Genomic DNA, 17,061 nt, shown 5'->3' with positions numbered 1-17,061 from the left:
TCCGCTCCCCACACTGGGTGGAAGAATCGCGGGAGGGCCGGGCAACTCACGACACGCCGCCCTGGCACCCCCCGTGATTCTCCCATCGCCCGCTCGGATGAATCGCCGCTCGCCACTTTTCACGGCGACTGGCGATTCACCGGCCCGGATGGGCCGAGCGGCCTGATGTTCCCGACTGGTTCACGACGGCGGCAACCACACCTGGTCGCTGCCGTCATGAACATGGTGCCAAAGTTTTGTTTGTGGCTTGTGGGGGGCGGAGAGGGGAGTGAGCACCACGGCCGTGCTCGGGAGGGGACTGGCCCGCGATTGGTGTCCACCGATCGTCGGGCCGGCGTCTCCAAGAGTCGCAGTCTTTCCCCTCCGCCGCCCCACAAGATCAAGCCGCCACGTTTTGTGGGGCAGCGGAGGGGAAGACAGCAACCGTGCATGCGCGGGTTGGAGCCGGCAGCTGTCGTGACGTCAGCCACACATGAGCGGGTTGGAGCCGGCCAACCTGCGCATGCGCGGCTGACGTCACTTAGGCGCTGCTGTCGCGTCATTCTCGGCGAGCCGCCTTGACGCAAGCGTCAAGGCCCGGCGGCCGAGATTTACGGAGCGCCACTTCTAGCCCCCTGTAGGGTGGGGGGGGGGGGGGGGTGAATAGGGTGCGAGGAACGGGCTCCGAGGCCGTCATGAAACTCGGCCGAGTTCACGACGGCCTTCCCGATGCCGCGCGGGAGCGGAGAATTCCGCCCAAGATCTTTTGAGTTCTCATATTTATAGTGGAATCTAGTGTTGCCCTCTAGTAGTTGTGTTACACTAAGATGTAATCATTAACCCTTTACATGTCTTTATATATACATATCACTACAATCAGCACCTTCTGAACTGAAGTTTCCAGCATTGTACCCTGTTGAAGAGCAGTGATTCTCTGACAGCAAATTGCAGATTTCCGCCCTTCACTGCACATGTGTCGGTGCCAGAAGCTGCTATCAATTTTATCTTGTATTAACAACAAGTGTTGACAACCTTACCACTATTGCTACAGTTAGCTCCAGGCCATTCTGTTCTAATGATGTTAGTTGAGGAATAAATATTGACCAAGATGCCGAGGAGAACGTCACTCCACTTTTTTGAAATGGTGCTTGGGATTTTAATGTTGAGCTGAGAGGCCAGCTGAGGCCTTGGTTTGTTATTTCACCCATAGACTGATGCCTCTTCCAGTGCAACTTTTGCTCAGGAGACCCAACCATGTGGCCAATCCACAGCTGATTTTCATGGACATTCTTCTATGATATGGTGCATAGTTTGTTCTCTCCCACAGGCACGTGGGGACTGGCACTAATGCCCCATCTGTGGAGATTGGCCAAGCAGGGGCCATAGCCAGTCCTGAACCTGTTAAGGGTGGACAGCTCTTTCTTTGGAAGGCTAAAACTAGGCAGCTGTTGGGTTGGGTACTTGTTTATCATGTCCAATGATTCCTATTAATTTGTCCAGTTGAACTTTGCGTTGAAGTCCTGTGTGGGAGGGTTTTTCCAATTCGGCTTTCTTGATAGGAGTTGTACCTTGGGTGGACTGAATCAGCGTGGAGTGGCAGGTAGTCGGTGGAGGTCAGCACTGTGAACTTTTTCTATCACTTTGTTGGGTTATTGCAAGTTGGCGGATATGTGGAGGAGCGGTATTTGATTGGAAAGGAAGCTATGGGAATGGTGTTGAGCACAATGTTCCAATAATGATACTCATGGCAGCAATCAGCTGGGTGTCAAAACTGTAAGTATGTGATGGTCTTGACCAAACAGTGGTGCAGTATTCTGCTACTGTGTATGAGAGTGAAAGTGCTGAGGTTAGGAGGGTGGTGGTGCAAGGTTGAGCTGGCTAGTTCGGCAATCAAGTGCATGTAAAATGTGATGGATGGTTAGCCCTCTACCTTTCCCCACCCCTACCTTGACCCCGTAACATGATAGGTGGTCGGACGGCAATATCGGCAGTCAGCTTGCCATTTAAATGTAAATTATTAATGGACAATGAGCTTGTTAACAAGCAAATTGACCCGAATATTATGCTGCCAAACCCTAATATGGTTGTCATTATTCTGACCTGGTCCTTCTATCTTAGACTGTAGACTCTACTGCTTGTTACAAGATACACTGTAGTCATACTCTGGGATATACTTAAAACTTTTTGATTAGAACTTCTAAACGGATTACAGAGTAGGTATGTTGCTCCTAGGTATGGGGTGGGATTCTGCTTTCCGGGGAGTAAGTCCCCACGCCGGCGCCAACCACTCCGGCATCAACAACCCCCAAAAGTGCGGAATTCTCCGCACTTCCGGGGGCTAGGTGGATGCTGGAGGACTGCGTGAGTTCGAGCATGTGCTGAATGCCCGGCATGATCTCGCGCATGCGCAGAACGGCCGGCATATTCTGGCACATGCGCAGGGGGTTGTCTTCCCCACTCCGGCCATGGCGGAACCCTACAGGTGGCAGCGCGGAAGGAAGGAGTGCCCCTACGACACAGGCCTGCCCGCAGATTGGTGGGCTCTGATCACGTGCCAGGCCATCGTGGGTCCCGCCCCCCCCCGGAGTCGGATTTCCCCCCCCGCCCCAGCCGACGTACCTGCCAGGTCCCGCCATGTGGGACTATGCCTAATCTACACCGGCGGGACTGGCCTAAAATGGACGGCTGCTCGACCTATCAGGGCTCGGAGAATTGCCGGGCGGGGGGGGGGGGGGGGGGGGGGGGCGCTGCCAACGGCCCCCGACCGACGTGGCATGAACCCCGCCCCCGCCCGAAAACCGGTGCCGGGGAATACGGCAGCTGGCATCGGGGCGGTGGAGCGTGATTCACGCCGCTCCCCGGGGATTCTCCGACCCGGCGGGGGGGGGTTGGAGAATCCCACTGATAGTGTTTCAACCTCTCCCTCTCGAGTCTACCACATGACTGACTTTTGTCAGTGACACATCATCAACTATGTCATATGTTGACATACCTCTTCTGTTAATCCTTTATACCACGGGCATGGGGGGGAGAGGCTGATTTTAAGCAAACTGCTTAGAAAGGAGGAAGGATGAGGGGCAGGTCCTTCTGGCAAGCGGGGGAAGCCCCCCCAAAGTTGTTACACCCCTTTTGTTCTTGTCCACCTGGCCTCCAAAACATGACCTCCCAGTCTCTTCCCTAGGATGCCCAGTCCCTCCCTGTCCAATACCTGACACCTCACTCAGGGATCCGGGTGCTTTTCATCCTAAGGCTTACTCGCAATCCCGACAGTGGCCGCTACTGAGCTCTGCCACTGCTGGAACTGCTAGAGCTGCCAACCAATCAAATTGGCAGTCAGCTCTTCAGGGTGGGACCTCCTACTGCTCAGGGGCAGAAGTCCAACTCTCACTTTGTTCATGCTGACAGCTGTATTTCTTTGCTCCAGAGGGCGACCTTGCTGAGTATCAGTTGGAGTGAGACTAACTTTCTATTTTGGGGGTGGGGGGAAGATACGTGGGGCAATAGGCCCTTTCTAAAATATTCAGTCATAGAACATAGATAGAACATAGAACGATACAGCGCAGTACAGGCCCTTCGGCCCTCGATGTTGCACCGACATGGAAAAAAAAACTAAAGGCCATCTAACCTACACTATGCCCTTATCATCCATATGCTTATCCAATAAATTTTTAAATGCCCTCAATGTCGGCGAGTTCACTACTGTTGCAGGTAGGGCATTCCACGGCCTCACCACTCTTTGCGTAAAAAACCCACCTCTGACCTCTGTCCTATATCTATTACCCCTCAATTTAAGGCTATGTCCCCTCGTGCTAGCCACCTCCATCCGCGGGAGAAGGCTCTCGCTGTCCACCCTATCTAACCCTCTGATCATTTTGTATACCTCTATTAAGTCACCTCTTAACCTTCTTCTCTCTAACGAAAACAACCTCAAGTCCATCAGCCTCTCCTCATAAGATTTTCCCTCCATACCAGGCAACATCCTGGTAAATCTCCTCTGCACCCGTTCCAAAGCTTCCACGTCCTTCCTATAATGAGGCGACCAGAACTGTACGCAATACTCCAAATGCGGCCGTACCAGAGTTTGGTACAGCTGCATCATGACCTCATGGCTCCGGAACTCAATCCCTCTACCAATAAAGGCCAACACACCATAGGCCTTCTTCACAACCCTATCAACCTGGGTGGCAACTTTCAGGGATCTATGTACATGGACACCGAGATCCCTCTGCTCATCCACACTACCAAGAATTTTACCATTAGCCAAATATTCCGCATTCCTGTTATTCTTTCCAAAGTGAATCACCTCACACTTCTCCACATTAAACTCCATTTGCCACCTCTCAGCCCAGCTCTGCAGCTTATCTATGTCCCTCTGTAACCTGCAACATCCTTCCGCACTGTCTACAACTCCACCGACTTTAGTGTCGTCTGCAAATTTACTCACCCATCCTTCTGCGCCCTCCTCTAGGTCATTTATAAAAATGACAAACAGCAACGGCCCCAGAACAGATCCTTGTGGTACGCCACTCGTAACTGAACTCCATTCTGAACATTTCCCATCAACTACCACTCTCTGTCTTCTTTCAACTAGCCAATTTCTGATCCACATCTCTAAATCACCCTCAATCCCCAGCCTCCGTATTTTCTGCAATAGCCGACCGTGGGGAACCTTATCAAACGCTTTACTGAAATCCATATACACCACATCAACTGCTCTACCCTCGTCTACCTGTTCAGTCACCTTCTCAAAGAACTCGATAAGGTTTGTGAGGCATGACCTACCCTTCACAAAACCATGCTGACTATCCCTAATCATATTATTCCTATCTAGATGATTATAAATCGTATCTTTTATAATCCTCTCCAAGACTTTACCCACCACAGACGTTAGGCTCACCGGCCTATAGTTACCGGGGTTATCTCTACTCCCCTTCTTGAACAAAGGGACCACATTTGCTATCCTCCAGTCCTCTGGCACTATTCCTGTAGCTAATGATGACCTAAAAATCAAAGCCAAAGGCTCAGCAATCTCTTCCCTGGCTTCCCAGAGAATCCTAGGATAAATCCCATCCGGCCCCGGGGACTTATCTATTTTCACCTTGTCCAGAATTGCCAACACTTCTTCCCTACGCACCTCAATGCCATCTATTCTAATAGCCTGGGTCTCAGCATTCTCCTCCACAATATTATCTTTTTCTTGAGTGAATACTGACGAAAAGTATTCATTTAGTATCTCGCTTATCTCCTCAGCCTCCACACACAACTTCCCACCACTGTCCTTGACTGGCCCTACTCTTACCCTAGTCATTCTTTTATTCCTGACATACCTATAGAAAGCTTTTGGGTTTTCCTTGATCCTACCTGCCAAAGACTTCTCATGTCCCCTCCTTGCTCGTCTCAGCTCTCTCTTTAGATCCTTCCTCGCTTCCTTGTAACTATCAAGCGCCCCAACTGAAACTTCACGCCTCATCTTCACATAGGCCTCCTTCTTCCTCTTAACAAGAGATTCCACTTCTTTGGTAAACCACGGTTCCCTCGCTCGACCCCTTCCTCCCTGCCTGACTGGTACGTACTTATCAAGAACATGCAATAGCTGTTCCTTGAACAAGCTCCACATATCCAGTGTGCCCAACCCTTGCAGCCTACTTCTCCAACCAACACATCCTAAGTCATGTCTAATGGCATCATAATTGCCCTTCCCCCAGCTATAACTCTTGCTCTGCGGGGTATACTTATCCCTTTCCATCACTAACGTAAAGGTCACCGAATTGTGGTCACTGTCTCCAAAGTGTTCACCTACCTCCAGATCTAACACCTGGCCTGGTTCATTACCCAAAACCAAATCCAAAGTGGCCTCACCTCTTGTTGGCCTGTCAACATATTGTGTCAGAAAACCCTCCTGCACACATTGTACAAAGAACGACCCATCCAATGTACTCGAACTATATCTTTTCCAGTCTATATTAGGAAAGTTAAAGTCTCCCATAACAACTACCCTGTTACTTTCGCTCTTTTCCAGAATCATCTTCGCCATCCTTTCCTCTACATCTCTAGAACTATTAGGTGGCCTATAGAAAACTCCCAACAGGGTGACCTCTCCTTTCCTGTTTCTAACCTCAGCCCATACTACCTCGGAAGAAGAGTCCCCATCTTGCATTCTTTCTACCACCGTAATACTGTCCTTGACTAGCAGCGCCACACCTCCCCCTCTTTTGCCCCCTTCTCTGACCTTACTAAAGCACCTAAACCCCGGAACCTGCAACAACCATTCCTGTCCCTGCTCTATCCATGTCTCTGAAATGGCCACAACATCGAAGTCCCAGGTACCAACCCATGCTGCCAGTTCCCCTACCTTATTTCGTATACTCCTGGCATTGAAATAGACACACTTCAAACCACAGACCTGAACACTGCCGCCTTCCTGCGAAGTCAAAACTGTGCTCCTGACCTCTCTACTCTCAATCTCTCGCACCCCAAAACTACAATCCAGGTTCCCATGCCCCTGCTGAATTAGTTTAAACCCCCCCAAAGAGTACTAACAAATCTCCCCCCCAGGATATTGGTGCCCCTCAGGTTCAGATGTAGACCATCCTGTCTATAGAGGTCCCACCTTCCCCAGAAAGAGCCCCAGTTATCCAGAAATCTGAATCCCTCCCGCCTGCACCATCCCTGTAGCCACGTGTTTAATTGCTCTCTCTCCCTATTCCTCATCTCACTATCACGTGGCACGGGCAACAACCCAGAGATAACAACTCTGTTTGTTCTCGCTCTGAGCTTCCATCCTAGCTCCCTAAAGGCCTGCCTGACATCCTTGTCCCCTTTCCTACCTATGTCGTTAGTGCCAATGTGGACTACGACTTGGGGCTGCTCCCCCTCCCCCTTAAGGACCCGGAAAACACGATCCGAGACATCACGTACCCTTGCACCTGGGAGGCAACATACCAAACGTGAGTCTCTCTCGCTCCCACAAAATCTCCTATCTGTGCCCCTGACTATTGAGTCCCCAATTACTAATGTTCTACTCCTTTCCCCCCTTCCCTTCTGAGCAACAGGGACAGACTCTGTGCCAGAGGCCCGTACCCCATGGCTTACCCCTGGTAAGTCGTCCCCCCCACAAGTATCCAAAACGGTATACTTGTTACTCAGGGGAACGACCGCAGGGGGTCCCTGCACTGACTGCTTCTTCCCAGTCCCTCTTACAGTTACCCATCTATCTCCAGTCTTTGGTGTAACTACTTCCCTGAAGCTCCTATCTATGACCCCCTCTGCCTCCCGAATGATCCGAAGTTCATCCAGCTCAAGCTCCAGGTCCCTAACACGGTTTTTGAGGAGCTGGAGTTGGGTGCACTTCCCACAGATGAAATCAGCAGGGACACTGACGGCGTCCCTCACCTCAAACATTCTGCAGGAGGAGCATTGTACTGCCTTCCCTGACATCCCCTCTAGATTAAAAAAAAACAAGAAAAAGAAACAGAAAGGAAGAGCTTACCTGATATTACCTCAAACCCTGATCCCGCTGAAAGGTAAGCAAATTTAAAGGCACTTACTCACCTTCACGACAGGCCCCTGCTCCCGCTTCCCAACCACCGTGGGGTGGGGGGGTTGGTTAGAGGAGGAGGTAGGGTGGGAAACACTCACAAAGTGTTTCGGGTTTAACTGTCACTTGCCAACAGCCCCTCCACAAACCACCTTCAACTTAGGCTGACCGCACTGCACGTATGCAAATTTCCCCAGAACAGCTGATCAGTAGCTCTGCTCTGCTGCCCTCTGCTGGTTGCTTGCCTTTACTCAAACTCCTTGGGTCTTCTTCGCAGGTTCACCTTCAACTTAGGCTGACCGCACTGCACGTATGCAAATTTCCCCAGAACAGCTGATCAGTAGCTCTGCTCTGCTGCCCTCTGCTGGTTGCTTGCCTTTACTCAAACTCCTTGGGTCTTCTTCGCAGGTTCACCTTCAACTTAGGCTGACCGCACTGCACGTATGCAAATTTCCCCAGAACAGCTGATCAGTAGCTCTGCTCTGCTGCCCTCTCCATGAAGTAATTTTCATAAACCTGTTATTTGGACTTTTATTGCCTTATTTGCTGTTTTCGGAATGAGTAAGATTTTTATGCAAGTGTCTGTCCATTGAATAATTTCCATTTTACTCACCAAGTCACCTAAAGAATATATAGGATCTCAAACTTGAATTTTCACCTTTGCGGTTACCAGAAATCCTTTCTGGCACAGGCCATGTCTTCTCTTTCAGGAAAAGGACAGATCCGCCATAACTATTTAGTAACCTTGCTGTTCCTTTGCTCCCAGATCCCTTCTGTCATTTGAAAATAAATGGATATTTCTTAAACTCCTTGTTTGTGGGTAGATATTGAAAAACCATTAGAGTCATAGAACATAGAACATAGAACAGTACAGCACAGAACAGGCCCTTCGGCCCTCGATGTTGTGCCGAGCAATGATCACCCTACTCAAACCCACGTATCCACCCTATACCCGTAACCCAACAACCCCCCCTAACCTTACTTTTTGGACACTACGGGCAATTTAGCATGGCCAATCCACCTAACCCGCACATCTTTGGACTGTGGGAGGAAAGCGGAGCACCCGGAGGAAACCCACGCACACACGGGGAGGACGTGCAGACTCCGCACAGACAGTGACCCAGCCGGGAACCGAACCTGGGACCCTGGAGCTGTGAAGCATTTATGCTAACCACCATGCTACCGTGCTGCCCATAAAAGTCATTATAGATGCGGCCAGCAAGATCACTTTCTTTCAAAGAGACTGTTTTTTTTTGCTGTTCTTTATTTGTAGTTTGTATATAAAGGATTAAAACGACATTAGTAATTAGGTATAGTTGTTGAAGATATCCTGAAACATTGATTTCAAATTATTGAGTATACATGGGCAGAATTAGCTCCGTTAGCTGGAAGGTATGGTTCCTGCTGAGATGAACTTGGGACCTACGTCCACGCCCTGCCCTGAAATAAAATCATGGCATAACCCATGGTTCAACCACCCTCAAATAATCAAGGATACTATATGGAGAAGAAGAATCGAAGAAAGAATTAATTTAGATTAATAGAGCACCCAGTGATGTCTTCAGATGTGCTGTTGTGTTTCATTTTAGTACCTTTCCTTGAAGTGCAGTTACTACTTTTGTATGAGCAAAAAGAGCTGCCAATTAGTGCACAGGGAGATCCCACAAGTCACAAATGGGATGAATTACTTTTGACAACATTGGCTGAGGGAGGAACATTGTCGGGACAACGCCTTGCTTTTCTTCTGATAGCAAGAATGACGTTTTACAATAAGTGTAATAAAGAAAATCCTCATCCAAACACGCAGACTGACAGTGAAACACCCCCTGAGTACGGCACCTCAGTATCAGTCCTGGACTGAGGCTTCAACCCACAAATGCACAATGATGAACGATAATAAATAATGATGCAAAGTACAAAGAATACGTAGAAAATGGCTAATTGTGAACAATTAAAGGCTTGTAACTGAATGGATAGCTGACACAGTCAAAGACACATGTTACAGTCCTGTTGGTATAGTACCAATTTATCGTAACTTGCAGCCTCGATCTTAACACATACTTGTCAGATTTATGCCCTTCATACCTTGAAGTACCTTGTGTAATATTCAGCTGATCTGTTGCAATTTCTTTAGTGTCAGACAGCAATGCTTTCTCAGTCCAGGGTGTTGATTGACAGCGGCCTGGCCTGCTGTGTGCTATCTGTAAAAATAAAATTAATGTCAATGGCAAAAAAAAAATTACCTCAGGCTGTTCTTTGAAGTTCCTTTGTTTTAGTGTCATGGGAAAGCAAAGCAGTGTAGTATTTCTCTTCAGATCAGATGCTGTTATCAAAAAGTCCCAAGAAAATGCTTGCTCAATGTTACACCAGCTTACCCTGTTTGATCTTCTTCATTTGCCATGCTGCCCTTATGTTCCCTTTGCTCAGTGAGAAGAGTGAGATGCTTGCAGTTGTGCCCTGGCTAACATTTAACCCCCTGGTCATGATCACATTTTAGGAGTTTGTTGTCCAGAAATTGGGTGCTGTATTTCCTACAGTACAGCAGCACCTACACTTCTAAAAGTGCTTAATTCAATGCAACACACAATGGGATGACCCCAGGTCATGATAGGCAATATGTAATCTGTTCCTTCAATGTCGCTTGGTCAAAATCCTGGAACTCCCTCCCGAACAGCTTTGTTGATTGACCTACACCCATGGACTGCTGCAATTCAAGAAGGCGACTCACCTCCAACTTCTTAAGGGAAATTAGGAATGGGTAATGAATGCTGGCCGAGCCAGCAAAATACAATTATGTAAAATTATATTTTTACATAATTTTAAATATGTAAATTCAAATCTTTTGTTTTCTGTCTGTCAAAATAGTCAGTTTTAGTCTCTATTTTTTGACAGGCAACATGCTTGATCAAGACAGGAACAAAATGATGCAGGCTTTGGTGAATTAGTTCGCCGGTAATATTTCTCACAGTGGGTCCTGAAGTCTCAAATGAGAGTTGATTCTGTGGACCTAAATCTGGGCCATTCGAAGAGGATCGGTTTCTCCTTTGTTCTGTGAGGGTCACCAGAATTTTATGATGAATTAAGTAAAAACTTGATTTTTTTTTTATTCCTATATGGGGGAAAGGCGTCACTGGCTGGGCCAGCATGTGTTGCCCTTCCCTACTTGACCTTTGAACTGAATATTTCAGAGGGTAATTAAGAGCCAACCACATTGCAGTGCGCCTGGAACCACATGTAGGACAGACCAGGTAAGACCTCAGATTTCACTATTTAGGACACTATTTAAATGTTAAAACCAGTTGGGGTTTATAACTTTTAATTCCAGTTTTTAATTTGCTATAGTGGGATTTGAACCCAGATCCCTGAAGCATTACACCGAGTCACTGGATTCCTAGTCCAGCAACAATAGCCACTGCCTCGCCAAGTTGGTGTTGGTGTTTTGGTTGCTGAGTAATCCATTTGTTACAGAGAAAACAATACGGGACAGACTTTTCGGAGCCAGTTACAAGGCTTGAAATCTAATTAAGGCGTGACTAAGATGTCAAATCACAAATGTGACATGTAAAGATTTGCAAATATAACTTGAACCTCAAAATCAAGTCAGTCAGTGTTTTAGGTTGTGAGCAGTAATGACTTGCATTCATATTTCATTTGTCCTTACCTCAAGTTAATGGACTATTTTGGAAGCATAATTAATCTTCTACGGTGGAAAATTACAATTTTATGTCCAGCAAGCTCCCACGATTAGCAGTGATCCGATCATCTTTTTTAGGTGCTGATTGAGGGATGAACGCTGCCCAAGTTTCTTAGAGAAATTCTCTGAATTGCAGGAGAGGGCAGATGGGCCCTCAGTTCAATTTTTCATCTGAAAGATAACACCTCAGAGTCTGCAACCCTCTCTCAGTATTGGCCTGGGAGTGACAGCTGAGATCCTGTGTTCAGGTCTCTGTAATGGGGCTTGACTCCATAACCTTCTGACTCAGAGGCAAGAGCTACCAACTGAGCCAAGGCTAACACCAAATACATGATCCCTTCATATGACTGCTGAATGTAAAAAAACGGAAAAGACATACCAAATGGATTTTGAAGGCTATGAGAGAGAAAATACCTTTCATACAACAAAAAAAAGAGCCTTTTTCGACAGGTTCCTATTCAACACTATAAGTACAATAACTGATAGGCACTGGAGTTGTACAATTTTTTTCAATGACCAGTAATTTCTACCCCTCCTTTACACAGTGCTTTTACATCACTGACTTCAGGATCAATTAATTAGTCTCACACATAGCCTATTTCCTGTAATTAATGTAAACACAATGATCAGGAGTGAGTATATATTCTAACACAGAGGGTGTGCTGCCGAGCTGGAATACTGTCTTTCAGGTGACACCTTAAACTGCGGCTCATGTGTTCAGATGGACTTGAGGGATCTCACTGCACAATATCAGGGCAGCACGGAGGCATGGTGGTTAGCATAAATGCTTCACAGCTCCAGGGTCCCAGGTTCGGTTCCCGGCTGGGTCACTGTCTGTGCGGAGTCTGCACGTCCTCCCCGTGTGTGCGTGGGTTTCCTCCGGGTGCTCCGGTTTCCTCCCACAGTCCAAAGATGTGTGGGTTAGGTGGATTGGCCATGCTAAATTGCCCGTAGTGTCCTAAAAAGTAGGGTTGGGGGGGGGGTTGTTGGGTTACGGGCATAGGGTGGATACGTGGGTTTGAGTAGGGTGATCATTGCTCGGCACAACATCGAGGGCCGAAGGGCCTGTTCTGTGCTGTACTGTTCTATGTTCTATGTAATATGCAGAACAGAACAGTTCTGGTGCAATTCTGGTCACCACATTATCGGAAAGACGTGGACGTTTTGGAGAGAGTGCAAAGAAGATTCACCGGGATGTTGTCTGATTTAGAGTGTGTTGGCTACGAGGAGAGGTTGAATAAACTAGGGTTCTTTTCACTGGAAAGACGGAGGATGAGGGGATACCTGATAGAGGGCTACAAGATTATGGGAGGCACAGACGGGGTGGCTCGTCAGAGGCTTTTTCCAAGGGTGGAAGTGTCAATTACAAAGGGGCACAGGTTCAAGGTGAGAGGGGGAAAGTTTAAGGGAGAGGTGCGGGGTAAGTTTTACACGTAGAGAGTGGTCGGTGCCTGGAATGCCAGAGGATGTGTTGGAAACAGACACATTAGCAACATTTAAGAGGCATCCGGATGGGTACATGAATAGGGAGGAAATAGTGGGATACGGACCGAGTAAAGAAAGCTTTTATTTTTAGTTAGGGTATCATGATCGGCACAGGCTTGGAGGGGGCCGGAGGGCCTGTTCCTGTGCTGTACTTTTCTTTGTTCTTTACAGAACAGAAGAAAGTAATCAAAACTTGCATTTATGCATAATCTCACCATGTCCCTTGAAGCACTTCTGAAATGTGGTGATAGACGTCTCATTGTTCGATTATGGCCAAGCTGTAAGGTAATTTTTTTGTCTTCCGTGGGTCCTCCCATGACTGAAGAGTCGGCTGAGGGATTGGCATGAATGGCCACAGAACCCGGCAGTTCATGTCATTGTTGTTGGTGCCTGGGAAACTTCTGCAACGCCCCCACCTCCTTTGAGGTGCAATCACTGTGGCAGCCAATTTGCAAACAGCAAATTCTTTTACAATGTGTTTGAGGGATAAATATCGTCAGAACACCAGGAACAACTCCCCTGCTCTTATTTGAAACAGCGCACAGATTCCTTTACAGGGGAGAGCAGACACTGCCTCGGATTATCATCTCATCCAAAAGACTCCTGCGTGTCATGATCAACATTTATTCTCCCATCAAGGTCACTGAAACAGGTTGGCGGGTTACTTACCTCATTGCTGTTTGTCGGAATTTGCCTTGTGCAGATAAAATTCATCGTCTGTCTACAAAACAACAATGACTACTCCTCAAAAATAATTAATGGTCTGCGAAACAATTTGGATCATCCTAAGAATACGAAAGGTGCTACATGAATACAATTTTCCCTTTAAGGCAATTTTCAATTACTTGTCCCTATTTTCGCGGTCACCTCAGGTACAAATTTGGTTTGTGGTGCGAAAGGGATGTGAAACTTTATGCAGTCTGTCTAACAAGGCCAGTAGAGTTAAAAAGCAGAGGGAAGTTAAATACGAAGACCATCATGTTAAATAATGGACTACCTTTTTAAAATGTCTAAATTATAGATGCTTTAAATTGTGATATTCAGTATTTTAAGAATAGAAACACTTAATTGTAACCTGAGCTCGGCCCTAAGCCCTGGCTGCGATTGCATAACATTGCACGAAAACGAGTACTTAAGAGTTGGACAGATGAGCAGCTCTCTGCACTTTCTCTGATGCAGACGTGCAAGGTGACTTTTACTTGGAGGCTGAAAATTTGTTTCCTCACTCCAGTTGCCACGTAACATAGCTCGAGGCAGTACTGCGGGTTTCATGCCAGGGCATGTTCTTTAGTCTCTGATGCCAATCACAGGGGTGCAGCTGTTCATGACAGAGGGCAGAACACATCTAATATCTATTACACATCCACTAAATGTTAAAACACCTTCAGAGCTTGAGGTGGATGCTCTTCTGCAACAATGAATTTGAAACAGAAAAAAAAATGAGCCTTGAGATGTGCAGTCAGAAGTTGAAAGCTAAACAAGACACTTATTATGAAATATTTATTACCTTTTGGCCGTCCTGGTTATTAGTATGTGGAATGCTGTTTTCTGTTTACATGATTTTAAGGTGTATTCAGGGCATTAACTGGCATCTATCAGGCTGGGGGATTACATCTGTTGTGCTTTCATTTTAGATGTTGTGTGAAATAAATCTGTTCCCCAAAGTCTTTAAAAGGATGTTTTAAATATGTTGTCTGGAATATCCCATTCATCCAAATGATGATAATTTTATCTTGGCAGCGTTCAAAACAACAGACCATTAGCAAGCAAGGGTACCATAAGGGTCAACTAGTTTAACCCTCAAGCTCTCCGCGCGGTTGGTAGGGAATGCTAAGGTTAAGCGTGGAGGACAGGATTTTAAGGATTGAGGAGGGTGGGGTGGAATGGGAGCTTGGGGTGGCAAAGAAGGTTGAGGTGAAACATAATGAGTTCAGGTCAAATGTTAAGCTTAAAAATTGCTTACATAAGGGCGGAACGGTGGCACAGTGGTTAGCACTGCTGCCTCACGGCGCTGAGGATCCAGGTTTGTTCCCGGCCCTGGGTCACGACCTGTGTGGAGTTTTCAAATTCTCCCCGTGTGTGTGTGGGTCTCACCCCCACAACCCAAACAGATGTTCAGGATTGGTGAATTGGCCATGCTAAAATTGCCCCTTAATCGGAAAAAAAGAGAACTACATTTATTAAAAATAAATTGCTCACATCATAGAAGGAGGCCATCATGGCTGCACCAGCTCTCAAAGTGGGCATTATGACTTAGTACTATTATCCTGTATTTTCCCCGTACCCCTGCACATTGCTTCTATTCAAATAATCATATCATGCCCTCTTGAAAGCCTTGATTAAGTCTGACCTCCACATGAGAAATAAAACGCTTCCAGTGCCTCATCATGGGTCAACCTGAGCTTTGGGATTTGGAATTCCTGGAAGGTCATACTGGCACTGAAAAGAGGGATATTGGAACTTGTACCCGAGAGTGTGCCTGGTTTAGACTTCATCTCAATTTCCAGAAAACAGTGCCATTCACATAAAAGAGGCAACCACCTAATTCCTTTGCAGCACTTAACCAGCGGGAGACCTTGAATAATGTTGCCCTACCTGGAAGGTCGACTGTTCCAGTTGAAGTTGGAAGGTTACAAAGGAAGAGCTTGATCTTTGTGCATCAGGAGTTTCGGAAGAGTCTATTTTTGCACAGTCGCTACTTGGATGGATTACTCTTAAATCAGAACACAAAGCTTGATGAGTATCCGTAGCCAGGCAGGGACACAAATTAATAGGAGCATGGATTTAAGCAAAAGGGGTAGAAATTCTCCTCTGTGATCCCCCCTGAAATCGGTGTAGGTGGAAGTGGCAGTAGGAGCTCCCCACCCTTCACCCTCCTGAACTCTACCCCCACTGAATTTTCCGATGGAAAGTAACAAACTTTGTCCCTCCAAATTGATTTTAGTGCCTACCTCTGTTTCATGTGTGAGGACAACAATCTTCATTAGTGTGTAATTAGTGAATCATTGAATTTACAGTATAGAAGGAGGACTTTGGGCCCATCGAGTCTACATTGGCTCTTGGAAAGAGCACCCTGCCTGAGCCCACACCTCCACCCTATCCCCGTAACCCAAGCTAACCTTTTTGGACACTAAGGGCAATTTATCCTGCCCAATCCATCCAACTTGCACATATTTGGACTGTGGGAGGAAACTGGAGCACCCGGAGGAAACCCACGCCGACACGGGGAGAATGTGCAGACTCCACACAGACAGCGACCCAAGCCGGGAATCGAACCTGGGACCCTGGAGCTGTGAAGCCACTGTGCTAACCACTGTGCAATACAGAATGGCCTATTAGAACTGGTCTTAAGATATCTGCCTCCAAAGGCCTTATGGCAGTCACATGACTATGGCAAGCCAATTAGTCAGTACAAGATTGTATTTCTGATACCAAAACATCCCTTTTTTCATATCAAAAGAAACAAACATCACCTTTTCCCCAACGAACAAATGGCATAATCCCATGTGTCTGTGAGTTTCCCCAAGATACCCACTATTCTCATGCATTAACAACTGTTTGGTCCACTAGACAGTCTCTGCATATGCATTGAACACAGTCTTTAAACCAGGCAGGAGAGTTTTGTTCCTGTGGCCCTTGTTTTCTTGGTGACTGTTGTTGTTCCGTTGCAGTTGTTGGGGACCTGTAGACTGTTGGGGTTGATGGTAGTTCTGTACCAATTTAACTCAGTTGACTAGGCAGTTGGTCCATGATGCAAAGCGAAGCCTGCAGTGCCGGTTCAAATCTCGTACCGGCTGAGGTTATCTCAACCTTTCCCCTCACCTGAGGTGTGGTGATCCTCAGGTTAAATCATCAATAGTCAGCTCTCCCCCTCAAAGGGGAAGACATTCTATGCTCATCTGGGACTATGGCGACTTTGCCTTACCTTACTCAGTACAGACAGATCACTTCTCCCCAACTAGTCAATTGCTATGAAGTATCAGCTTTACCCATTCCGGGATGCCTGTGGTTATGCCAGTATATTTGGAATTTCTTTAGATATATGCCAAGTTTCCACGTGGACTGAATCCTGCTGAGAGTGGTGAAGTTTTTCACCCTGACTGGCTCTCCAATACTCAACTCTGGTAATGGTTTGGCAGTCTTGTCAAACTGAAATTTGGCTTTTTGTCATTTTACCTTGATCTTTTCCTTCACGCCTGTTACTACTTCTAGCTTCAGTAACGTTTTTGCGATCGCAAAATTAGTTTGCTTGCGGCATGACACCAGTCTCTTGACAGGACTCCTTGCAATGTCTTTAGTCAGTATGTTTCTCCACACAACGGCTGCCTTGTATACATCATTGCTAGATTTGCTCAATTTCTTGACA

The sequence above is a fragment of the Scyliorhinus canicula genome, chromosome 20, assembly GCF_902713615.1.
Source record: "Scyliorhinus canicula chromosome 20, sScyCan1.1, whole genome shotgun sequence".
Taxonomy (NCBI): domain Eukaryota; kingdom Metazoa; phylum Chordata; class Chondrichthyes; order Carcharhiniformes; family Scyliorhinidae; genus Scyliorhinus; species Scyliorhinus canicula.
The sequence above is the reverse complement of the archived record's forward strand: the minus strand, read 5'-3'. Positions refer to the sequence as shown.